Genomic DNA, 26,936 nt, shown 5'->3' with positions numbered 1-26,936 from the left:
AGGATCAGGTCTGGACAAAACTGGAGCAGAGGAGAAGGCGGCTTTGAGGTGGTTAAAGGCTTCCTCCGCCTGTGGCGGCCAGGATTTCGGATTAGCATTTTTCTTAGTCAGTGTTACAATAGGAGCAACGATGGTGGAGAAGTGGGGAATGAATTGACGGTAGTAATTTGCAAATCCGAGAAATCTTTGGATTGCTCGCAGGCCAGTGGGACGAGGCCAATCCATTACCGCAGAAAGTTTATCAGGGTCCATTTAAAGACCTTGTCCGGACACAATGTAACCCAAGAAGGGAAGACTGCTGCGTTCGAATAAACACTTTTCGATTTTGGCGTAAAGTTGATTTTGGCGTAGTCGCTGGAGCACTTGACGAACATGAAGGCGATGTTCCTCTAGGTTGGAGGAAAAAATGAGGATGTCGTCAAGATGGACTACCACAGAAGAGTACAGCATATCCCAAAAAATTTCATTAACAAAGTCCTGAAAGAATGCTGGGGCGTTGCATAGACCAAATGGCATAACTAGGTATTCAAAGTGACCATCTCTGGTATTGAAGGCGGTCTTCCATTCATCACCTGCTCGAATACGGATGAGGTTATAAGCGCCCCTTAGATCTAGTTTGGTGAAAATCTTTGCACCTCGCAGTCGGTCGAAGAGTTCGGAGATGAGAGGCAAAGGATAGCGATTTTTTATGGTAATTTTATTGAGGCCGCGGTAATCAATACAAGGGCAGAGATATCCATCTTTTTTGGCGACAAAGAAAAATCCAGCTGGGGAAGAGGATTTCCGGATAAAACCTCTTTTGAGGTTTTCTTGTATGTACTCAGACATAGCTTGGGTTTCCGGGGCAGAAAGTGGGTAAATCCTACCATGGGGCGGTGTGGTACTAGGGAGCAGGTCGATAGCACAATCATAGGGTCTATGTGGTGGTAAGACCTCTGTCTGCTTTTTACAAAAGACGTCCGAAAAGTCCTGATAGGCCTTAGGAAGAACTGGCAAAGGAGTAGCCATGGAGACTTGGCAGGAAGAAACTGGGTGAAGACATCGGTTGTGGCAAGAAGATCCCCAGCTCTTAATGTCTCCGGTGACCCAGTCGAGGCTAGGCGGATGATGTTGGAGCCAGGGCAAGCCCAGAAGAATTTCAGAAGTGCAGTTGGGTAGCACAAAAAATTCAATATGTTCATGATGGTGAACTCCAACAGTCATGAGTAGCGGTTGAGTGCGGTAACGCACGGTGCAGACCAGTCTCTCTCCATTGACTGATGAAATGAAGAGAAGCTTGACGAGACGGGTAACTGGAATGTTGAATCTGTTTACTAGGGAGGCTTCAATGAAACTTCCTACTGAACCCGAGTCCAAGAAGGCCACAACGGAGAAGGAAGTAGCATTAGCGGGTATAGAAATCCGCACAGGTAAGTCAATCGTGGAGAGGTAGAATTCACTCCTTGCAACGACTCTTCTTTGTTGACTAGATGAGTGGGTGCGTTTTTCAGACACGGAGGACGAATAAGAAAGTCTTTTAGGAAATGTTCGGTGCTTGCACAGTAAAGACACAGGTTTTCATTTCTACGGCGAGTCCTCTCTTGTTGGGTCAGGCAAGACTGATCCACTTGCATAGCCTCCTCGGCAGGAGGCACAGGAACAGATTGCAATGGACGTTGGAAGAGAGGAGCCTGGGAGGAAAACCGCCTGGTGTGAACAAGATCCTTTTCCTGACGAAGCTCCTGGCATCTTTCCGTGAAACGCATGTCGATGCGAGTGGCCAAATGGATGAGTTCAGACAAGTTCGCAGGAATTTCTCGTGCGGCCAGGACATCTTTGATGTGACTGGATAAGCCTTTCTTGAAGGTCGTGCAGAGGGCCTCATTATTCCAGGAAAGCTCAGAGGCGAGGGTGCGGAACTGGATGGCGTATTCGCCCACAGAAGAACTCCCTTGGACAAGATTCAGCAAAGCAGTCTCGGCTGAGGAAGCCCGGGTTGGCTTCTCAAAGACACTACGTACGTCTGAGAAGAAGGACTGGATTGTAGCTGTGGCAGGATCGTTGCGGTCTCAAAGCAGTGTGGCCCATGACAAGGCCTCTCCAGACAGGAGGCTGACCACGAACGCCACCTTAGACTGTTCTGTAGGAAATTGGTCTGACATCTTCTCCAGGTGTAGGGAACACTGGGACAGGAATTCACGGCATAGTTTAGAGTCCCCATCAAACTTGTCTGGAAGAGACAGGCGGAAAGTGGGAGCAGCCACTCGCTGTGGAGGAGATGCAGGAGCTGGCGGAGGAGATGGTTGCTGTTGTTGCGGCAGTAGCTGTTGCAGCATAGCGGTCAACTGAGTCAGCTGTTGTCCTTGTTGTGCGATCTGCTGAGATTGCTGGGCGACCACGGAGGTTAGGTCAGCGACACTGGGCAGCGGGACCTCAGCGGGATCCATGGCCGGAACTACTGTCAGGATCCGGACTGGTATGCGGAGAGGACACAGGTGATGGATCCTCTGTGTCAGTGAGGCGATGGCGTGGGCCATACCAGGGGAACGGAATCTAAGGGGTTACTGGTTTTCACCAGAGCCCGCCGCAAAGCTGGATGGACTTGCAGCGGCAGGTAACCCCCAGGTCGTTCCACCCGATAGCAACTTAACCTCACTGACAGCTGAGATAGGCCTGGTACACAGGGACAAGGCAAGAGCAAGGTCGGACGTAGCAGAAGGTCTGGGCAGGCAGCAACGATTCGTAGTCAGGGGCAACGGCAAGGGTCTGGGTACACAGGCAATGGAACACACAGAAACGCTTTCACAGGGCACAAGGCAACAAGATCCAGCAGGGACAGGAAGGGGAAGTGGGTTTATATAGAGTAGGGAGTGTAAGGAACCAATTGGGCCAGGCACCAATTAATGGTGCACTGGCCCTTTAAATCTGAGAGACCCGGCACTCGCGCGCCCTTGAGAGTGGGGCCGCGTGCGCCGGGACTCAGCAGGAGGACGGGGCAGGTGAGAGACACGGGGCGCGATCCGAGAGCGGGCACGTCCCGCACCTCGGATTGCGTCCCCTCCGGGAACATGGAAGCAACGAACCCTGTCTGGTACCTCTTTCTTGTTAATTCAAAGTCCCTAGTCAGTTCACCGTGAAATCTGACTTTAGCTCTAGGATGCTGATAAAGCAACTTAATCCATTCTAAATATTTTTTATCAAACCCAAAATTCTCCAATACCCTCCATAGGAACCCCCACTCCACCCTGTCAAATGCCTTTACTGTGTCTAAAGACATGATGGAGTGGGGCCCCTCACCTAAAAATTGCCCATTCAATAATCAGTCTCTCCAGACTGGCACTGATCCAGCGCCCTGGAACAAATCCGGTCTGGTATTTATTAATTACCACGGGTGCTACTTTTTTCAATCTTTCTACCAGTATTTTGAATAGATTTTAGCGTCAGAGTTTAGCAATGAAATAGGTCTAAAAGACTCAATAAGGGCAGAGTTTTTATTTTTTTTTCAAGATCTGAATAATTACTGCTTCTAACATGGATGTCGGGAGGGATCCTCCTTCACAGGATTCATTAATTACTGAGGTAAGGATTGGAGAGAAGACTACACTACATAATTTATAAAATTCAAATGGCAACCCATCTGCCCCTGGTTCCGATCTGCTTGGAGCCGAATGAATAACCTTGTTCACTTCTTCACACGTAATTTTTTTTTTTACCTAATTCCATGTTCTGTTCCTGATTTAATTTAGGAGTATCTAGGTCCTTCAAGAACCAATCTATTTCTTCCAATTGACCAGTACTTTCTGATATATATAATTCAAAATAAAATTTTATAATTTCCGAGGCTATAGTTTCGTGATCTGTGGATTTATCCCCTGACTCCTAAACAATTTCCTCAATGTCTTTCCTAGCACACTGGACCTTGGTAAAATTGGCTAGATATCTTGTGGATCTACCACTCTCCACAAAGTGCCTCGCCCCATGAAAAAAAATTATCTGCTAGTTCTTTTTGAGCTTTTTTCAATTTTTCAAAAGATGTGGGTGAACCCTCTGTCTCAAAGTTATTTTCCTCTTCCAATATCCTATTAGTCAGATCTCTTTCTATTTAAACCCTCTGATAAATGCTTTTAAGGCATCTCGAGCTTTATTAATTATGGTTGAATTTTCATTTATGTCCCAGAAGGCCACAATTTCTGCTATTTTAAACTCATCTTTATGAATTACTCCCAACCAATGTCGGTTAAGAGAGAAACCAGCTTTATGTCCCATCCCCCTTTTTTCTACATTAAAAACAATGTTTAGTGGAACATGGTCCGATATGGACATCACCCCATATTTCATACTATAAATCAAATTCAAAGGTTGGGTATTAGCCAAAGAGAGGTTTATTCTGGACGCTGTCTTGAATGTGTTGCTATAGCAGGAAAAGACTGGTTTAACTCCATATTTCTTCCGCCAAATATCAAACCAGCCCACCTCTGCAGAGAACCTTGCAAGCAAGGAAGGTCCAGGGGTTCTGTTACCTCTGCCACCAATCCTATCCAAACTACTATCCATTATTCAGTTAAAGTCCCCTACTATTAGGAGTGGAAGGTGGGCAACATCTTCACAAAATTTCAACACTTTAATCAAAACTTCGTCTGAAAACGGAGGCGGTATATAAAGAGCAACCAATATCATCTCCTGTTCCTCTATTTTGGCATGAATGAAAACAAATCTTCCTCTACAACCTATTTTAATTCTGTTTGGGGTGAATTAAATTTTTTGATGAATATATACCGTAACTCCCGCGGAGTAAGATGAAAAAGCTGGTACTCCCACCCAGCCCAAGTATGTTTACCTCTACTTATTGTATTTTTTGAAAAATAAGTTTCTAATAGTATTACTATTGCTGGGAGATGACATTTAATCTGATCATATACCGCACAGCGTTTACATTTATCACCTAATCCCCTTATGTTAAACGAAAGAATTCTCACCATCCTACATTCTCAAAAAAAAAAAAAAAAACCCTTTCCCCTCGGTCTCTCCAATCTACCCCCCTCCCCTCCATCCCCTACCATGAACCTGATGTAAATACCTCAAGTTCTCTAACTTTACACCTATCACACTCCATCTCCTCCCCCCTCCTCCAACACATGTTTATGCCAAACCCAAAGAATCCAACCATTGCATAACAGAATTAGAGTCTAAGAAAAAGTGTACTTTCTCTTGATAAACCACCTGTAGTTTTGCAGGAAAAAGCAGTGAGTACTGTATTTTTGCCAGCACTAGCTGCTTTTTACAATCCCTAAATCCCATCCTAGCCTGCTGAGTCTGCTTGGAGAAGTCCGGGTACATTGCTACTCTAGAGGAATTACCGTATTTTTCGCCGTATAAGACGCACTTTTTCTTCCCCAAAACGGGGGGAAAGTTGGTGCGTCTTATACGGCGAATATACACCCGAGGCTGCTGCGGGCGAGAGCGGGAAGTCAGCGGTAAGTACAGAGGCTGCGACGATGCGGTACAGCGCTGATTACCCGCTCCCCGCCCGCAGCACCCTCATGACCACCGGTGAATTTTTCACCTCACACCGGCTATGTTTATTGTCCTACGCCAGGAACATACAGTTCCGGGCGCCGGGCAAGTGAATTACTAATAACTGTATACTAAAAACCAGCGTGCCTCCAGCTGTTGTGAAACTGCAACTCCCAGCATGCCCGGACCGGCAAAGGCTGTCCGGGCATGCTGGTAGTTGTAGTTTCACAACAGCTGGAGGCACCCTGGTTTTTAGTATACATGAATTAGTTTTTACCTGCTCGGGCCGGCCCCCGCCTGCAGCCGCATACGGGAGCCGGCCCTGGCAGATAATCATAGGTTTTCCTATGCCGGACATCCCTGTGTCCCGAAAAATCTTTTCGGGACATAAGGATGTCCGCGGGTCACTAACCATTCCCCGGCCGATGCGCATTCTCCTCTGGTCCTCCTGCGGTCTTCCAGCGATCCTCCGCCTCTCTATGGTAGTACGCACAGGACCTCAGTGACGTCCCGTGCGTACAACCATAGAGGAGCAGGAGGACTGGAGGAAGAGGCGCGCTGGCCGGGGCCTTGTGAGTGACCGGTGGTGCGTAATCTTCAGTGTTCCAGTCACCGCTCCTCCGGTCCCGGCATCTACTGCAATGGCCTATGGATTGTAACACCGGGCCAGAGGAGCGGTGACCGGAACACTGTGTGGGCAGCACACAGACATACAGCCTCCAGCCGTACACTGTGTATGGTTGGAAGCTGTATGTCTGTGGGGGGGAGCTGCCTACCATTGTGGGGGAACAATACTGCCAACTATTGTGGGGGGGAGCTGCCTACCATTGTGGGGGAACTATACTGCCAACTATTGTGGGGGAACTATACTGCCAACCATTGTGGGGGGGGGGGGAGCTGCCTACCATTGTGGGGGAACTATACTGCCAACTATTGTGGGGGAACTATACTGCCAGCCATTGTGGGGGGGGGGGAAGCTGCCTATCATTGTGGGGGAACTATACTGCCAACTATTGTGGGGGAACTATACTGCCAACCATTGAGGGGGGGGGGGGGGGAGCTACCTACCATTGTTGGGGAACTATACTGCACACTATTGGGGGGGAACTATACTGCCAACCATTGTGGGGGGGGGGGCTGCCTACCATTGTGGGGGAACTATACAGCCAACTATTGTGGGGGAACTATACTGCCAACCATTGTGGGGGGGGGGGGAGCTGCCTACCATTGTGGGGGAACTATACTGCCAACTATTGTGAGGGAACTATACTGCCAACTATTGTGGGGGAACTATACGGCCAACTATTGTGGGGGAACTATACTGATATAAAATATTTTACTACAGTCTTTGGTTCAGAATCTTTTTTTCTTGATTTTTCTCCTTTAAAATTGGGTGCGTCTTATATGCCTGAGCGTCTTATATGGTGAAAAATACGGTATACTGCAAGTCTCTCATTTCTCTTGCTCTTCTAAGAATTGAGTCTCTATTGTTACGCCGAGCGCTCCGGGTCCCTGCTCCTCCCCGGAGCGCTCGCGGCGTTCCTCTCTCTGCAGCGCCCCGGTAAGACCCGCTGTCCGGGAGCGCTGCACTGACACTGCTGGCGGGGATGCGATTCGCATAGCGGGACGCGCCCGCTCGTGAATCGCATCCCAAGTGACTCACCTGTCCCAGTCCCCGGCTGTCACGTCCTGGCGCGCGCGGCTCCGCTCCTTAGGGCGCGCGCGCGCCAGCTCTTTAAGATTTAAAGGGCCAGTGCACCAATGAAAGGGCCAGTCCACCTGCTCCCTGTCTATTTAACCTCACTTCCCCTGCACTTCCTTGCCGGATCTTGTTGCCATTGTGCCTGGAGAAAGCGTTTATTGTGTTTGCCATAACTGTGTTCCTGAACTCTTGCTATATCCATTGACTACGAACCTTGCCGCCTGCCCCGACCTTCTGCTACGTCTGACCTTGCCTCTGTCTAGTCCGACTGTCCCACGCCTTCTTAGCAGTGAGTGAGGTTGAGCCGTTGCCGGTGGATACGACCTGGTTGCTACCGCCGCAGCAAGACCATCCCGCTTTGCGGCGGGCTCTGGTGAATACCAGTAGCAACCTAGAACCGGTCCACCGACACGGTCCACGCCAATCCCTCGCTGACACAGAGGATCCACATCCAGCCTGCCTAATCCTAACAGTAGATCCGGCCATGGATCCCGCTGAGGTGCCGCTGCCAAGTCTCGCTGACATATCCACGGTGGTCGCCCAGCAATCCCGACTGATCGCCCAACAAGGTCACCAGCTGTCGCACTTGACCACCATGCTACAGCAACTTCAGTCACAGCTACAGCAGCAGCTACAGCAGCAACCATCTCCTCCGCCAGCTCCTCCACCTCCTCCTAACCTCCGCTTGTCCCTGCCGGACAAATTTGATGGGGACTCTAGACTCTGCCGTGGTTTCCTGTCACAATGTTCCCTACATTTGTAGATGTTGTCGCACCAATTTCCTACAGAACGGTCGAAGGTGGCTTTCGTGGTTAGTCTCCTGTCTGGGAAGGCCCTGTCATGGGCCACACCGCTCTGGGACCGCGATGATCCTGTCACCGCCACTGTACAGTCCTTCTTCACTGAGGTTCACAGTGTCTTCGAGGAACCAGCCCGAGCTTCTTCTGCCGAAACTGCCTTGCTGAACCTGGTTCAGGGAAACTCTTCTGTAGGCGAATACGCCATCCAATTTCGTACCCTCACCTCTGAATTGTCTTGGAACAACGAGGTCCTCTGTGCGACCTTTAAAAAAGGCCTATCCAGTAACATCAAAGATGTGCTGGCCGCACGGGAAATTCCTGCCAACCTGCATGAACTTATCCATTTGGCCACCCGCATTGACATGCTGTCACGATTCGGCTACAGGTAGTGGATCCTCTGTGTCAGCGAGGGATTGGCGTGGACCGTGCTGGTGGACCGGTTCTAAGAGGCTACTGGTGTTCACCAGAGCCCGCCGCAAAGCGGGATGGTCTTGCTGCGGCAGTAGCAACCAGGTCGTATCCACTAGCAACGGCTCAACCTCGCTGACTGCTGAGAAGGCGTGGGACAGAAGGACTAGGCAGAGGCAAGGTCAGACGTAGCAGAAGGTCGGGGCAGGCGGCAAGGTTCGTAGTCAAGATGGATAGCAAGAGTTCAGGTAACACAGGCTTGGACAACACTAAACGCTTTCACTGGCACAAGGCAACAAGATCCGGCAAGGGAGTGCAGGGGCAGTGAGCAGATATAGCCAGGGAGCAGGTGGAAGCTAATTAAGCTAATTGGGCCAGGCACCAATCATTGGTGCACTGGCCCTTTAAGTCTCAGAGAGCTGGCGCGCGCGCGCCCTAGAGAGCGGTGCCGCGCGCGCCAGCACATGACAGCAGGGGACCGGGACGGGTAAGTGACTTGGGATGCGATTCGCGAGCGGGTGCGTCCCGCTGTGCGAATCGCATCCCCGACGGCCATGTCAGTGCAGCGCTCCCGGTCAGCGGGACCGACCGGGGCGCTGCAGGGAGAGAGACGCCGTGAGCACTCCGGGGAGGAGCAGGGACCCGGAGCGCTCGGCGTAACACATGCGTTTTTCTGAAAGACACCAGGAGCTCCACCAGGAAAAAGACCTTGATCTCTGGGCACCTCTCTCACAGTATCCTTTGCAATCTACCCCTGTGCCTCCCGCCGAGGAGGCTATGCAAGTGGATCGGTCTCGCCTGAACCCATGAAGAGAGGACTCGCCGCAGAGATAAAAATTTATGTCTGTACTGCGCTAGTACCGAACATTTCTTGGTGGATTGCCCTATTCGTCCTCCACATCTGGGAAATGCACGCACGCATCCAGCTCACGTGGCAGTGGCATCTCTTGGTCTGAAGTCTGCCTCTCCACGTCTCACTGTGCCCGTGCGGATTTCTCCTTCTGCCAACTCCTCCTTCTCAGCTGTGGCCTTCTTGGATTCTGGATCTGCAGGAAATTTCATTTTTACCTTTTTTGTTAATAAGTTCAACATCCCTGTGACCCGTCTCGCCAAGCCGCTCTACATTTCCTCGGTCAACGGAGTGAAATTGGACTGCACTGTGCGTTACCGCACAGAACCCCTGCTCATGAGCATTGGACTGCATCACGAATGAATTGAACTTTTTGTTTTGCCCAACTGCACCTCTGAAGTCCTCCTCAGTCTGCCATCGCTCCAACGCAACTTTCCTACCCTTGACTGGACCACCGGGGAGATCAAGAGCTGGGGGGCTTCTTGCCACAAAAAATGCCTCACGTCTGCTCCCAGTCCCGTCTGTCAAACCTCAGTGTCTCCTCCTATACCTGGTCTCCCCAAGACCTATCAGGACTATGCCGTGCCTCCTCATGGCCCCCGTCCTGGTAACACTCTTCCCCATGCTAAGCTTCGCCCTCTGCGAATCGCACCCCAAGTCACTCGCCTGTCCCGGTTACCGGCTGTCACGTCCTTGCGCGCGCGGCTCCGCTCCTTAGGGCGTGCGCGCGCCAGCTCTTTAAGATTTAAAGGGCCAGTGCACCAATGATTGGTGCCTGGCCCAATCAGTCTATTTAGCCTCCACCTGCTCCCTGTCTATTTAACCTCACTTCCCCTGCACTTCCTTGCCGGATCTTGTTGCCATTGTGCCTGGAGAAAGCGTTTATTGTGTTTGCCATAATTGTGTTCCTGACCTCTTGCTATATCCATTGACTACGAACCTTGCCGCCTGCCCCAACCTTCTGCTACGTCTGACCTTGCCTCTGTCTAGTCCTACTGTCCCATGCCTTCTCAGCAGTCAGCGAGGTTGAGCCGTTGCCGGTGGATACGACCTGGTTGCTACCGCCGCAGCAAGACCATCCCGCTTTGCGGCAGGCTCTGGTGAATACCAGTAGCAACCTAGAACCGGTCCACCGACACGGTCCATGCCAATCCCTCGCTGACACAGAGGATCCACATCCAGCCTGCCAAATCCTAACATCTATCATTCGAAGAGATCACTTTCACTAAGACTGTTCTGGGTGGATATCCAGGTGGAGGTTTGTGGGCGGGTACCCGGTGTGCCCATTCAATATCAAAATTTCCTGATAGGCAGTCTCCTGTAAAGAGTTCCTTACACCATTGTAAGCAAAATGCGCCTGAGCCTTCTGGTAGCCCCAAAATACGAATGTTCAACCTTCTCGAGCGATCTTCAAGATCCAACAATTAGATTTTCCTTAAGTAACTGGTCCACATTTGATTGTAATTTAGCTAGTCCCACTTCTAGGTCTGGTATTTCTTTCTCAATTTGGCCAACTCTTTGCATAACTTTTGAGAGATCATCTCTCACAAGGCTAATCTCAGTGAAAATAGATCCAACTTGCACTGATAGATCTTTTAGGGAGAGATTGCACTGTTTAATCTCCACCAGAATATCGAAGAGGATCTGCGGTGATATATTTTCTTCCGTGGCCGACTCCGCTGCTCCTTCCACCTGCAAGACCTCATATCTTGAGCCTGATGGTTTTTAACTAGGCGATGAAATATCTTACATATTTTTATTCCTTGTAAATGGAGCCTCCACCTGGTTTAAAGGGGTATTCCAGGCCAAAACTTTTTTTTATATATCAACTGGCTCCAGAAAGTTAATCAGATTTGTAAATTACTTCTATTAAAAAATCTTAATCCTTCCAATAGTTATTAGCTTCTGAAGTTGAGTTGCTGTTTTCTTTCTAACTGCTTTCTGATGACTCGCGTCCCGGGAGCTGTGCAGTTCCTATTGGGAAATTCTCCCATCATGCACAGCTCGCGGGACGTGACATCATCATTGAGCAGTTAGACAGAAAACTTCAGAAGCTAATAACCATTGGAAGGATTAAGATTTTTTAATAGAAGTAATTTGCAAATCTGTTTAACTTTCCGGAGCCAGTTGATATATATATATATAAAAAAGGTTTTGCCTGGAATACCCCTTTAAGGGAACTGTTGCCCCCTGATCTACGTTGTTGTGGTTTGGGCGGAATGATCCAATACAAGCTCTCCTTTATCTTTAAAATTGAGAATATCAGCACAGATCACCGGACCAAACTATATATGTGTGACTTTAGTCCAGTCCCCAAGCCCGTACTTCAAACTTGTGGGCTGAAACTTATTTGCAGCGATCTCCTATTTGTTCTCCCACGAGGACCTCTCTCCCCTATATATAGGGCCTGTAATTCAAGGTGAACAGAAGGATTGGAGTAAAATCAGAAATGTCTTTAGCTTATTAAAATATATGTGTTGAAGAGAGAAATGACTCACTAATCAGGAGATAGCGGTTCTGGAACTCAATGCAGATGTCTGCAGATGCAGAAGAAAGAAAGAAAGAGAGGGAAAAAAAGGCAAAGAGAGAAAAAAAGGGGAAAAAAACAACAAAAAAGGGCAGGGATTAGTAGGATTCTTTTTAAAGGTTTCCCCCCCGACTTCTGCAACAGGACAGCTATGCCAACCAGAGCGGCATATCTCTCCACCACTTCCTCCCTTCCTTCCATCCTTTCCCTCCCTTCCACCACCAATACATTTTAATGTCCCAGAGGGAGACAGAATGCATATTCATTTCAGGGTATCAATTACAGTTTACATTCTTATCTTTTCTCGCTCTCTCCATTGGCATAGGTCCATATAGTAATAATCCAACCCATATTTTCTATTTTTGTTCAAACCTCATCTCAGTTTGAACTTTGGTGCAGGCTAGCCATGGTTTGTTGCTGCGGGGTTTACCTAGCATACATTATCATTCAGTTCATTCCTGTTTGGTTCTGTACACTTTACTGAGACCCCCGACTTCTGCAATACACAGTCCCCCCGCACATGTCCATAGTGGCAATTTCTGTACTCATGGTCCAGCGATTTAATTTCATTAGGAGTGAGGGATGGCTGCCATGACGCCGACACCAGCTCTGTACCACCGGAGACGTCCAAGCTCAGCTGTGTGTCCCTCAATGCTCGGCTGCGGAGGGATTTTCTATAGTTCTGGCACGCTCCCTGCACCTCAGATTTCGCATGCTGCGTCCGTCAGCCCAGCCTCCCGGACCCGGGAGGGGGCAGGAACCACTCCATCCGGCCTGCTCCCCCCCACTCTTGCAGAGTCCTTCCGCCCATTCCCCCGCAGAGGGCACCAGCCCGCGGCCGCCCAACGTCTCTCCCCCCTGGAACGAAAACCGGGGAGAGCGCCCGCCCCAGCCAGGTAAGGGAGCTGGGGCAGGGGGGCATCAAAAAGTCCAAATCGGGGGTAGCTTCACCCCGGATCCCGTGGGCTGTATCATACGGGAAGGCAGCATCAGTCGGAGGTCAGAGGGAGGAGTAAGAGCGCCGTGGACTCACGTCATGCCACCAGATGCGGCCCAGGGGTAACCCCAAGGTGCATGTAGTTATAATTTTTTTATGTAGTAAAATAAAGAAAAGCATGTATATATTGGATATCATTGTAACCGTATGGACCTACAGAATAAACATATGGTGTCATTTTTACCAGAAAATACACTGCGTTGAAACAGAATGCCCCAAAAGTTACAACATTTATTTTTTTTTTCCAATTTTGCCTCACAAATATTTTTTTTCTAGGGTCCCTGTACATTTTCTGGTGAAATGATTGATGTAATCATAAAGTACAATTGGTGGTGCAAAAAATAAGCCATCAAATGAGTCTGTAGAAAGAAGATGATGTCCAGCGCTTGATTTGGGAAAGGAAACTTTATTTATTCACCAGGGTAGATGTACATGTACACGAAGATGAGTGATGTGTTTCGGCTTACATTATGAAGCCTTATTCATACATGAGTCTGTAGGTGCAAAATTGAAAGCGTTATGATTTTTAGAAGGTGATGAGGAAGAAATGAAAATGCAAAAATGAAAAAATCTGTGGTCTTTAAGGGGTTAATCTTCATAAACTCAAAATAGATTACGTTACGCTTTATGTATAAGTGGATGGGAAGATGGGAAAACAAAAATTTTAGTGATCACTTTTGTGATTAATGTGTGGATTATTAAGTCAATCCTTCATCCATAGGTCCACTCTGTGCACTCGTTATGAATCAGCAGCCACTTTGTCTAACTGGAATTAGGTGTATTTAAAAAAAAAAATATTCAAAAATCCCTCAACATAAAAAAACATAGTAACTGAAAAGTGGTACACAATTGTAACAATTTCCTAAATAAACTTTTTGATAGTTTACTGAAAGGGTACCTGTCATATCCCACAAAAAAATTACTCAGTACCTAATCCTGAGCGACATAGGCCATATTCGAATTCGCGAATATTAGCGAATATATGGACGAATATTCGTGATATATTTGCTAAATTAGCATAAGCGGAATATATATTTGCTAAATTAGCATAAGCGGAAATTCGCATATACGAAAATTTGCGTATGCGAAAATTAACATATACGAAAATTAGTATATACAAAAATTAACATAAGCGAAAATTAGCATATGCGAAAATTTGCATATGCAAAAATTAGCATATGCAGAAATTCACACGGCAGTCTCACACAGTAGTATTAGAGCCTTCATTACACCACACAAGCTGGAAACAGAAAGGGGTGATCACTGTGATGTGTACTGTGAAAAAAAAAAAATATATATTCGTCATTACGAATATATAGTGCTATATTCGCGAATATTCGCGAATTCGAGAATATGCGATATTCACGAATAAAATTCGCATTGCGAATATTCGCGAGCAACACTACTGATCATATTAATGTAACTTTTGTGTCTAGCACCTATATTTCTTACAAATACCTTCTCTCTGTTGCTCACTTTCTTTGTCATTCTGTGCTTTAGAGGGGGCTTGTCCTCCCTCATCTTCCTTCTTGAATGCTGGGTCTCACTCTTAAATCCCCAACTCTCTTTTTTGCATGCTATAGTCTGATAGGACAGGAGTGAGCACAGAGGAGTACTAGTACTTCCCTCACTTACTGGACTTTGTCCATGCCTTTACTTTAGCCTGAGCAAAGATGATGCTCCAGGCAGACATGATTGCGTTCTGGATGGTATGGAGTGTTTTTTATAAGCCATGATTTCTATAAAAAGGAAATCAAATGTTCTTATTAAGTATATTAGAAAGGTTAAATATTACCTATCACCAAATAACACTTTTAATATAGAGTTCCTTGTATAATTAGCAGACACTTTCCCAGTCTCTTGCTTTTACAATTATCAACATAAATATGTTTAAAATGTAATAGAAAAAATTGCCACTAGGCGGCTCTGTTCTGGTCCCTGCCACAATTAATACAGTGAGTTTGGTCTCCTCCCGGTTTGGCAGGAGACCAAACTCAGGAAGTGTATCTCTAGTACACTAACCTTTATTGACAGCAGCACAGAGCTTCACTGAAAGCTGCATTGAGCCTCCTTGAATGCAGCAAAGAGCCTCACTGAAAGCTGCAAAGAACCTCACTGAATGCTGCACAGACTGAAAGCTGCACAGAATGAAAGCTGCCCAGAGCCTGACTGAAAGCTGCACAGAGCCTCACTGAAATCTGCACAGACTGATAGGTGCATAGACTGAAAGCTGCACAGTGCCTCATTGAAAGATGCATAGAGCCTCACTGAAAGATGCACAGAGCCTCACAGAAAGCTGCACAGACTGAAAGCTACACAGAGCCTCACTGACCGATGCGCAGCACTTGAGGTCTTCTATTAATCGCAATGCGGCAACCATGTGAGGGCGGATGTGGTCCCCCAGCAGGCTTCAGTGATGCCATGCCTGCTGGGAAACGCCCACTTTCTCCTGCTGGGAGATTGCACTATGTGAGCAAGAAAAACGGTAAGATACAGAGCTTTTTAAAGCTCTGAATTTTTTTTTAAAAGGTGGGAGGGGTGTTAGTAGTAGTTAGAGAACAGAGCCTGAGTTAGTTTAAAAAAGTTTACTTGGTGACAGGTACTCTTTAATGTTTTGCCAAGATGTACAACATATAAAATGTTTTGGAATCTAACAGTGTCATTTGAAGTATCATCTGCATAAAAATGAAGGCTGAAGCATTGCTGCCATCATCTCATGTGTAAGCATGAAAATTTCTGGATTACAGGATGCTTCTAGGGATTATGAATTCTTTACAATTTGTGAACGAGATGCAAGAGTCATGTTTGTTCAGTTATAACTGGTACATTTCGAAGATGCACTTCAGGATTATTGTTGCTGATATAGTGTAGCATAGGCTATTATGACAGAATAGGGTAGAGGTTCTTGTGTATTCCGTGTACTTACTTTATTTAGCTGATGTGGCATGCAGGAAATTTCAGACATGTTAACATTTTTACATGACTGATCGTCCTTTTCCTTAAAAGGGTAATCCTCCAGCTGTCTTGCCCCCTCCCATAGACTTGCATTGAGTGGGCGTGGCGTGATATCATGAGGGGGCATGGCTGACCCATGCAGTGCGCACACAGCGTTCTGAACTAAATGTTCTAAACGCTGGCCAGTGGAGTACCCTTTTAAGCCTGTCCTTGTGCAAGAGGTATTCCTACCTTTAGACATTCATGGCATACCACTGGATAGGTCATAAGTGCCTGGTGGATGCAGCTTTATCTTTTGGGATCTGCACCTATCTTCCAAATTGGGTCTTCTAGCCTTTATCTGTCCTAGTAATACCATCAACAACCAACGCATCTAAATGGAGGCTTGTCACTTCTGTGGGAGTCTTAGAAAACATTTACCATGCTTATACAGACAATAAAGCATAAGTCCATTGATGGTGCGGCGCCAGGATATCTGTTTAAATCTCCAGGCAACTTCATAGCCCAAGACTACAGTGATTAAGATACAAATTTTCCCATTAGGATAAGTGTTGCTCTGAGGTGAGTTAGGCTATGTTCTCTAGGCCATGTAATTGAATTCAATGAAAACATAAATCAGTTCACTTGAAGTTTAATTTTACAGTCACAAGTATAACAGCTGCAAAATTTTGTGCTTGTGAGGACTTGTTTCAAGCTATTTTTAAGTTCCAAAAAACTACTTTTGGACCATTATTTGGCTATATACAGCCCCAAAAAATAATCTTTGCATACTGAATATTAGCATTTACTGTAGCCCATCCAAAGAGGATATTAAATTGCACTGCAGCCTAATTATCATAAACCAGATGAAAAGATTGCTGAAAAGCAGTCCGAAAAAATTTGCATGTAAAATTAGCCTTTTTTAAGCTCTACACTGTGTGAACAAAGACTCCTTAAGGAAGCAGGGCATACCTGTACGCCCTGCACCCGCTCCTGTGCTATAATACGGGGTCACGCGGTACCCCGCGTCAAAGCGGGTCGGACCAGGCACCAAGCAATGGCCGGGCTGTTGCTAGTGAGGACAGCTCGACCATGAGGATGCGAGGAGGGTCCCTACCTTCCTCCTTGGCGTCCGATCAGCGTTTGATTGCTCCATGCCTGAGATCCAGACTGGAGCAATTGTGCGCCGATAACACTGATCAATCCCCTGTTATGGCATAGCATTGAGCAGCGTATGCAATCAAGGTATTGCATGTTAAAGTCCCCTATGGGGGCTATACAAGTGGGGAAAAAAGTGTCAAAAAAGAGTTAAAAGTAATTTAACCCCTTCCCTAATAAATGTAAATCACCCCCCTTTTCCCATTTAAAAAAAAAAAAAACTATGTAAATAAAACATTTGGTAACTTTTTATACCATAAAAAATGATCAAAAGGCGATCAAAAAGTCCCATCAAAACAAAAATGGTACTGATAAAAACTTCAGATCACTGCACAAAAAATGGGCCCTCATACATCCCCGTATGCGGAAAAATAAAAAAGTTATAGGGGTCAGAATAGGACATTTTTAAATGTATCAATTTTCGTGTAGTTATGATTTTTACCAGAAGTAAATTAAAATAAAACCTATATAAGTAGGGTATCATTTTAACCGTATCAATCTACAGAATAAAGATAAGGTGTAATTTTTACCAAAAAATGCACTGCGTAGAAACGCACAAATATTTTTTTTTTGTTTCGCCATAGATTTTTTGGTAAAATGACTGATGTCATTACAAAGTACAATTGGTGGCTCAAAAAACAAGCCATCATATGGGTCTGTAGGTGCAAATTGAAAGGGTTATGATTTTTAAAAGGTAAGGAGGAAAAAATTAAAGTTCAAAAACAGAAAAACGCTGAGTCCTTAAGGAGTTAAAAGCTTTTAGAGGGGAATAATTCTTGGCAAATGAAACACCCTTTAACCCCTTCATGACCCAGCCCATTTTCACCTTCATGACCTGGGCATTTTTTGAAAATCTGACCACTGTCACTTTAAACATTAATAACTTTGGAATGCTTTTACTTATCATTCTGATTCCGAGATTGTTTTTTCGTGACATATTCTACTTTATGTTATTGGTAAAATTTCACTGATATTTGTATCCTTTCTTGGTAAAAAATCTAAAAATGTCATGAAAATTTTGAAAATTTTGCATTTTTCTAACTTTGAAAGTCTCTGCTTGAAAGGAAAATGGATATTCCAAATAAATTACATATTGATTCACATATACAATATGTCTACTTTGTGTTTGCATAAAAAAATTGACAATTTTTTACTTTTGGAAGACACCAGAGGGCTTCAAAGTTCCGCAGCAATTTTCCAATTTTTCTCAAGATTTTCAAAATCGTAATTTTTCAGGGCCCAGTTCAGGTTGGAAGTGGATTTTAAGGGTCTTCATATTAGAAATACCCCATAAATGACCCCATTATAAAAACTGCACCCCCCAAAGTATTCAAAATGACATTCAGTAAGTGTTTTAACCCTTTAGGTGTTTCACAGGAATAGCAGCAAAGTGAAGGAGAAAATTCTAAATCTTCATTTTTTACACTCGCATTTTCTTGTAGACCCAATTTTTTTATTTTTACAAGGGGTAAAAGGAGAGAAATCACCCTAAAATTTGTAACCCAATTTCTCTCGAGTAAGGAAATACCTCATATGCGTATGTAAAGTAGTAAAGGGCTCAGAAGGGAAGGAGCGACAATGGGATTTTGGAGAGTGAGTTTTTCTGAAAGGGTTTTGGGGGGCATGTCCCATTTAGGAAGCCCCTATGGTGCCAGAACAGTGGACCCCCCCACATGTGACCCCATTTTGGAAACTATACCCCTCATGGAATTTAATAAGGGGTGCAGTGAGCATTTACACCCCACTGGCGTTTGAGAGATATTTGAAACAGTGGACTGTTCAAATCAAAAATTTTATTTTTCATTTTCACAGACCACTGTTCCAAAAATCTGTCATACGCCTGTGGGGTGTAAATGCTCACTGCACCCCTTATTACATTCCGTGAGGGGTGTAGTTTCCAAAATGGGGTCACATATGGATATTTATTGTTTTGCGTTTGTCAGAACTGCTGTAACAATCAGCCACCCCTGTGCAAATCACCTCAAATGTACATGGTGCACTCTCCCTTCTGAGCCTTGTTGTGCGCCCCCAGAGCACTTTGCGCCCACATATGGGGTATCTCCATACTCAGGAGAAATTGCGTTACAAATTTAGAGGGTCTTTTTTCCCTTTTACCTCTTGTGAAAAATGAAAAGTATAGGGCAACACCAGCATGTCAGTGTAAAAAATTTATTTTTTTACACTAACATGCTGGTGTAGACCCCAACTTCACCTTTTCATAAGGGGTTAAAGAAGAAAAAGCCCCCCACAATTTGTAAGGCAATTTCTCCCGAGTACGGCGATACCCCATATGTGTCCCAAAATTGTTGCCCTGAAATACGACAGGGCTCCAAAGTGAGAGAGCGCCATGCGCATTTGAGGCCTGAATTAGGGATTTGCATAGGGGTGGACATAGGGGTATTCTATGCCAATGATTCCCAAACAGGTTGCCTCCAGCTGTTGCAAAACTCCCAGCATGCCTGGACAGTCAATGGCTGTCCGGCAATACTGGGAGTTATTATTTTGCAACAGCTGGAGGCTCCGTTTTGGAAACAGTAGCGTACCAGACGTTTTTCATTTTTTGGGGGGAGGGGGGCTGTGTAGGGGTATGTGTATATGTAGTGTTTTTTACTTTTTATTTTAGGTTAGTGTTAGTGTAGTGTAGTGTTTTTAGGGTACAGTCACATGGGCAGAGGTTCACAGCAAGTTTGCCGCTGGAAGTTTGAGCTGCAGCGCAAAATTTGCGCCATCTCAAACTTGCAGCACTCACTGTAAACCTCCGCCCATGTGAGTGTACCCTGTACATTCACATTGGGGGGAGGGGGCAAACATCCAGCTGTTGCAAACTCCGAGCATGCCCTTTGGCTGTCCGTGCATGCTGGGAGTTGTAGTTTTGCAACAGCTGGAGGAACACTGGTTTGGAAACACTAAGTTAAGTAATAAACTTTCAAGTGTTTTGCAACCAAACTTAGTGTTTCCAAACCAGTGTGCCTCCAGCTGTTGCAAAACTACAACTCCCAGCATGCATGGTCTGTCAGTGCATGCTGGGAGTTATAGTTTTGCAACAATTGCAACAGCTGGAGGCACTGAGGTAGGAAACGGACAATGTTTCCCAACTAGTGTGCCTCCAGTTGTTGCAAAACTACAACTCCCAGCATGCCCAGACTGCCCAGGCATGCTGAAAGTTGTAGTTCGGCAATATCTGAAGGATCAGATGTTGCCGAACTACAACTTCCAGCATGCTTTGGCAGTCTGGGCATGCTGGGAGTTGTAGTTTTGCCACATTTGGAGGTCCACAGTTTGGAGACCACTGTATAATGGTCTCCAATCTGTGCTCTTCCAGATGTTAGAGAACTACAACTCCCAGCATGCCTGGACAGACTGAGCATGCTGAGATTTGTAGTTTTGCAACATCTGGAAGAGCACAGATTGGAGACCATTATACAGTGGTCTCCAAACTGTGGGCCTCCAGATGTTGCAAAACTACAACTCCCAGCATGCCCAGAAAGCCAAAGGCTGTCTGGGCATGCTGGGAGTTGCAGTTTTGAAACTCTCAGAGGCAGCAGTGAGATCGCTTTACGGCAATCTCACTGCTGCCAATGAAGATGCCGCCCTGCTGCCGGAAACTCACCTCCGGGACGCAGCGCAGCCGGGACCGCATGGAGGACACCGGGACCGCCGGGACCGCTCGGGACACCGCTCCGACGGGTAAGTGACGCCGGGGGACGGGTCAGGGACACTTAGCAGAGCGGTGTGTGTCCCAATCCCCGTGATCGGAACTCACACACCGTGCTGCTAAGTATTCTGATAGCGAAACGCTGCTATCAGCTAGTCAGATTTGACCAGCTGATAGCAGCGATCGCTGGGGGGTGGGGGGGTGGGGGATGAAACCCCCCGTGGTCGCATGGTAAGATGGCTGGCTATCAGTGATAGCCACCATCTTTCCGGGCGCTGCGGGATGCCACGAGTAGCGGCAGTAATGTTCATGACGTACCTGTATGTCATGGGTCGGGAACACCTTGCCACCCATGACGTACAGGTATGTCATAGGTCGGGAAGGGGTTAAAGTTTTGATGTTACTTTGTATCAATTTACTTTGGCCAGATTTGTGATATGAACCTAAAAACTGATTTCCCATTGCCTGTGAATTATCAGGATATAGAGGAGTTTACAGTGTTCCACTTGAAGAATATATTGCAGACCAGAGGTTAGAGATGATGGCTTTACTTGATTCTAGTTTTACATACAGTGCTACAGAATCTTGATGATAGACAGACACTTAGAATGGCACAATAAAATGATGGTTACAGAATATTCTTAATGGCACAATAAACTGATTACAGACAGACAAAGGTTGGACAGTGACTTGAGTGGTACTATACACAACTTAAAGGGGTTCTCCGGTTTTTCCAAATCAACTGGTGCCAGAATGTAAAACAGATTTGTAAATTACTTCTATTTAAAAATCTTAATCCTTCCAGTACTTAGCTGCCTAATACTACAGAGGAAGTTCTTTTCTCTTTGAATTTCTAATCTGTCTGACCACAGTGCTCTCTGCTGACACCTTTATCCATGTCAGGAAATGTCCTGAGCAGGATTAGCTTGCTATGGGGATATGCTCCTGTTCTGAACAGTTCCTGACATGGACAGAGGTGTCAGCAGAGAGCACTGTGGTCAGACAGAAAATAAATTCAAAGAGAAAAGAACTCCCTGTAGAGCATACAACAGCTGATAAGTACTGAAAGAATTAAGATTTTTAAATAGAAGTAATTTAAAAATCTTTGTAACTTACTGGCACCAGTTGATTTGAAAAAAATTGTTTATCCACCAGAGTACCTCTTTAAATGGGCACTGTCAGATACCAAAACTTTTTCTATGTTGCACATCTTGGCAAAACACAAGAAAATTTTATTTCCTTTTTATAGAAATCAAGGCTTATAAAATCATGGCTTTGTCCAAGCTGAAGCACAGGCATGGACAAAGTCCAGTAAGTGAGGGTGGGCTAGCACTCTCTGTCTGATAGGACAGGAGAAAGCACAGAGGAGTGCTATCAGACAGACAAGAGAGTACAGAGGAGTCCTATCAGACAGGAGAGAGCACAGAGGAGTGCTATCAGACAGAAGAGAGCATAGAGGAGTGCTATCAGACAGGAGAGATCACAGAGGAGTGCGATCAGACAGGAGAGATCACAGAGGAGTGCTATCAGACAGGAGAGATCACAGAGGAGTGCTATCAGACAGGAGAGAGCACAGAGGAGTCCTATCAGACAGAAAAGAGCACAGAGGAGTGCTATCAGACAGGAGAGATCACAGAGGAGTGCTATCAGACAGGAGAGATCACAGAGGAGTGCTATCAGACAGGAGAGAGCACAGAGGAGTCCTATCAGACAAGAAGAGAGCACAGAGGAGTCCTATCTGACAGGAGAGAGCACAGAGGAGTCCAAAATACAGGAGAGAGCACAGAGGAGTCCTATCAGACAGGAGAGAGCACCTAGGAATCCTATAAGACAGGAAAGAGCACAGAGAAGTTCTATAAGACAAGAGAGAGCACAGAGGAGTGCTATCAGACAGTAGAGAGCACAGAGGAGTCCTATCAGACAGGAGAGAGCACAGAAGAGTGGTATCAGACAGGAGAGATCACAGAGGAGTGCTATCAGACACGATAGATCCCAGAGGAGTGCTATCAGACAGTAGAAATCACAGAGGAGTGCTATCAGACAGAAGAGATCACAGAGGAGTGCTATTAGACAGGAGAGAGTTCAGAGGAGTGCTATCAGACAGGAGAGAGCACAGAAGAGTACTATCAGACAGGAGAGAGCACAGAAGAGTACTATCTGACAGGAGAGAGCACAGAGGAGTCCTATCAGACAGGAGAGAGCACAGAGGAGTCATATCAGACAGGAGAGAGCACAGAGGAGTCCTATAAGACAGGAAAGAGCACAGAGAAGTACTATCAGACAGAAGAGAGCACAGGAGAGTGCTATCAGACAGGAGAGAGCACAGAGGAGTTCTATTAGAAAGGAGAAAGCATAGAGGAGTCCTATCAGACAGGAGAGAGCACAGAGAAGTGCTATCAGACAGAAGAGAGCACAGAGGAGTCATATCAGACAGGAGAGAACAGAGGAGTCCTATCAGACAGGAGAGAGCACAGAGGAGTACTATCAGACAGGGGAGAGCACAGAGGAGTCCTATCAGACAGTTGAGAGCACAAAGGAGTGCTGTCAGACAGGAGAGAGCACAGAGGAGTGCTATCAGAAAGGAGAGAGCACAGATGAGTCCTATGAGACAGGAGAGAGCACAGAGGAGTGCTATCAGACAGAAGAGAGCACAGAGGAGTCCTATCACACAGAAGAGAGAACAGAGGAGTCCAATCTGTCAGGAGAGAGCACAGAGGAATCCAATCAGACAGGAGAGAGCACAGAGGAGTCCTGTCAGACAGGAGAGATCACAGAGGAGTGCTATCAGACAGGAGAGAGCACAGAGGAGTCCTGTCAGACAGGAGAGATCACAGAGGAGTACTATCAGACAGGAGAGAGCACAGAGGAGTCCTATCAGACAGGAGTGTGCACAGAGGAGTGCTAGCTCACCCTCACTTACTGGACTTTGTCCTTGCCTGTGCTTCAGCTTGGACAAAGCCATGATTTTATAAGCCATGATTTCAATAAAAATATACAGTACTTATAAAGTATATTAGAAAAGTTCATGTTTTGCCAAGATATACAACATATAAAAGATTTTTTCATCTGACAGTGTCCATTGAACAGTTCTCTCCTTTTACTAGGGCAGGGACCATACAATTCTCCACTGGTTCATCAAGGGACCAATTAGGTTGTATTTGGAGTGGCTGTTGGTTTTCGCCTGTCCATCACCCCACTGTAAGTCATCAGGGATTCAACACTCTAATCTTAAAATGTCATTCTATGGAGCTGCATCTGTCACTTTTTGATGGTAAGCTTTGCACATCCAGACGTCTTCGTGACCACAAAATCATTACCTGTTACAGAATTACTCCTGGATACCCTCAGCTGCTCACTTCAACATGCAGTAACACCATAACAATTGAAATAAATTCTTCAGGTCAGTAGCAACAGACCACACCATATGTTACTTGCAGCATACCAGTACACCTTTACTGCATGTAGGTGGAGGGTTTCTTTTCTAACCACACTTTCCTTTCAGGACTAGTGTTGAGCGGCATAGGCCATATTCGAATTCGCGAATATTCGCGAATATATGGACGAATATTCGTCATATAATCGCGAATATTCGCATATTTGTAATATTTTCGTTTTATTTTCGCATATGTGAAAATTAGCATATGCGAAAATTTGCGTATGCGAAAATTAGCATATACAATAATTAACATAAGCGAAAATTCGCATAAACGAAAATTAGCATATGCAAATGTTCGCATATGTGAAAATTCGCACACCAGTCTCACACAGTAGTATTAGAGCCTTCTTTACACCACACAAGCTGGAAGCAGAGAGGGATGATCACTGTGATGCGTACTGTGATAAAAAAAAAAAAAAAAAAAAAAAAAAATATTCGTAATTACGAATATATAGTGCTATAATCGCGAATATTCGCGAATTCGCGAATATGCGATATTCGCGAATATTAGCGAGCAACACTATTCAGGACTTGACTCTGGCCAGTCCTTGATATGACCCACCTCATACCACTGTTGCATCAAGTGCCACAACACTCACACCTACCTCAGCATCAGGCTCTTTTGGTGGCTATGTGTTAGCTATGTGGCTATATCATTGGAATCTCCTCCTGCAAGGTGGTAGGCAGGGAAACTACCTTCCTTTACTGCGTATTATCTCTACTGCATTGCAATACCACAGTATCACACAGTATACAATAAAACTGTTACTTGGTACTGTATATATACATTGCATTACAACATAGACATATTGACATAAACTTCGAGTGCTTAGGAGTTCTCCTAAAGGGATTTTCTGGGCATTTAACAGTGATGGTCTTTTGGCAGGATAGGCCATCAGTGTCTGGAAAGCTGATGATACTGACTGTCCCGACTGTGCTGTGTGTGTTGTAAGGAATCAAACATCATTTAAAATTCATTTGATAAATATTTCTTCTAAAAGAGAAACCACTGATAATTTAAGGGGGTTAACATTATTCTTCCTTCCTTATAAAAAGAATAAGTTGATACAAAATGTCTCCTTTCAGGCATTTCACATTGATGGCCTATCCTCAGTATATGCTATCAATGTCTTACCAACAGGATCCTAACACCCTCCACTCCCGCAGCTCTGACATATACACAATGAATGGGTGTAAGAAGGTGGGTCTGTTCATTGTTTGGAGGTGTTGCCAAATTACTGTAGCACAGCTCCCATGAAAGTATAGGAGAACTAATATAAAGTAATCGGGCACCAGCACTTCACCATGAACAGAGCAAACTACTTCCCCCTATTCCTTGTGTATCTGCTGGAACCATAGCTCTCCAGCGGGGGTGTAGCCTGTTAGCACCCCTGTTGATCAAGCAGACATAATGTTTTCAGATCTTTTTGCATATTTTAACCAATAATATCAACACATTTGTTGCAAGTTTACAAAGTAAAATGTCTTGAAAATGAATAATGACAGATAATCTTAAATTCATCTTATACATGTATTCTATATTTTAATGCAATCATTTTTAAATATTATATATATATATATATATATATTTATATATATATATATATATATATATATATATATATATATATATATATATATATATATATCCTACATAGAAAGACACAAAGAAACATTCCACTTTGTTGAGCTCTGTGTCACCTGAATTGTATCTGCCAACTGACTCCTGTCTAGGAATGGAAATTAGCATGACACATTTCCTGGCTTGGAAACATTTTAGTCAAGGAAATGATGACTGTTTGGTGCTAAAATTAAAAAAAAAATTACAATATGAACAAATACCTGGATGCATAAAACATGTATTAGCCAGTTTTATTAATTCAGTTTTATTTTTTTGTTTTTCAATGTAATATTAGTGAAATTCAGATATATGCATCATGATATTACAGACAAAATTCAATAAAAGCCTACACCTTCAATGTGACTTGACATTACTCAACTGATTTAAGCAAATTCTGCTTTATGCTAAAAAAAAGGGATATTGGCAGGGCAAGGATCAGGGGTATAAATGGACTGCCTTGGGTATCCTTGGGTGGAGCAAATGCCAGTTGGGTCTAGCCAGCTGTACTCTGTCTGAGCAGATGATAAAGCAGTATATACAAAATGTGTATGAACGTTACATTCACAAACAGAAAATGCATGTCACCTGGGTGAAACAGGTCTGATAGCTATGGACTGAACGATACACCTTTAAACAGTTATTATGTTAACACCAGAGATTAAGGGTGTGGAGGGGTCTCACTGAAAAAAACTCTGCTTTTGGTGTCTGAACCGCATATCAAACCCCTTGTTATTAGTGTTGGTGAAGCCAATATTGTTATACATTTAGTGTGTATTTAAAGGGGTTATCCACCATAAGGTGATTTTAGTACATACCTGGCAGACAGTAATGGACATGCTTAGGAAGGATCTGCGCTTGTCTTGGGGCTAAATGGCTATGTGATGAGATTACCATAACACTGTGGCTAGCTTTTTGTGAACTGGTATTTCCTGTTGGACTTCTTTTTTTTACTACAAATCCCACAATTCCATTTTCCTCCCTCCCACACATCAGCCACCCACCCATTGAAACATAAATGAGCTGTATCTATTCAAAAGACCTGTGGTGTTCAATCAGGGTGCCTACAGAAGTTGCATTAGTTGGAGATTGATCTCTCTCCCACCAAGCGATCGCTTCACCCACTGAAGCACACATGCTCCCTGTCATCAGCTGACTAGTGAGTCAGGTCGGCCGCATTGCAACCTGGGAAAAATCTGAGACAACTGTCATTTTGTATGCTGTTAATAAATATTGGGGTGAAAATCACATAACAATTGTGAGAAAACAATCACACAAAGGTACATACACTATATTATTAACTACACTAACTTTACAGCTCCTGTAGCATAGTCAAATAAAAAAAATTCCTGGAATAC

The sequence above is a fragment of the Hyla sarda genome, chromosome 5 (assembly GCF_029499605.1).
Source record: "Hyla sarda isolate aHylSar1 chromosome 5, aHylSar1.hap1, whole genome shotgun sequence".
Taxonomy (NCBI): domain Eukaryota; kingdom Metazoa; phylum Chordata; class Amphibia; order Anura; family Hylidae; genus Hyla; species Hyla sarda.
This window is presented reverse-complemented; position numbering follows the sequence as displayed.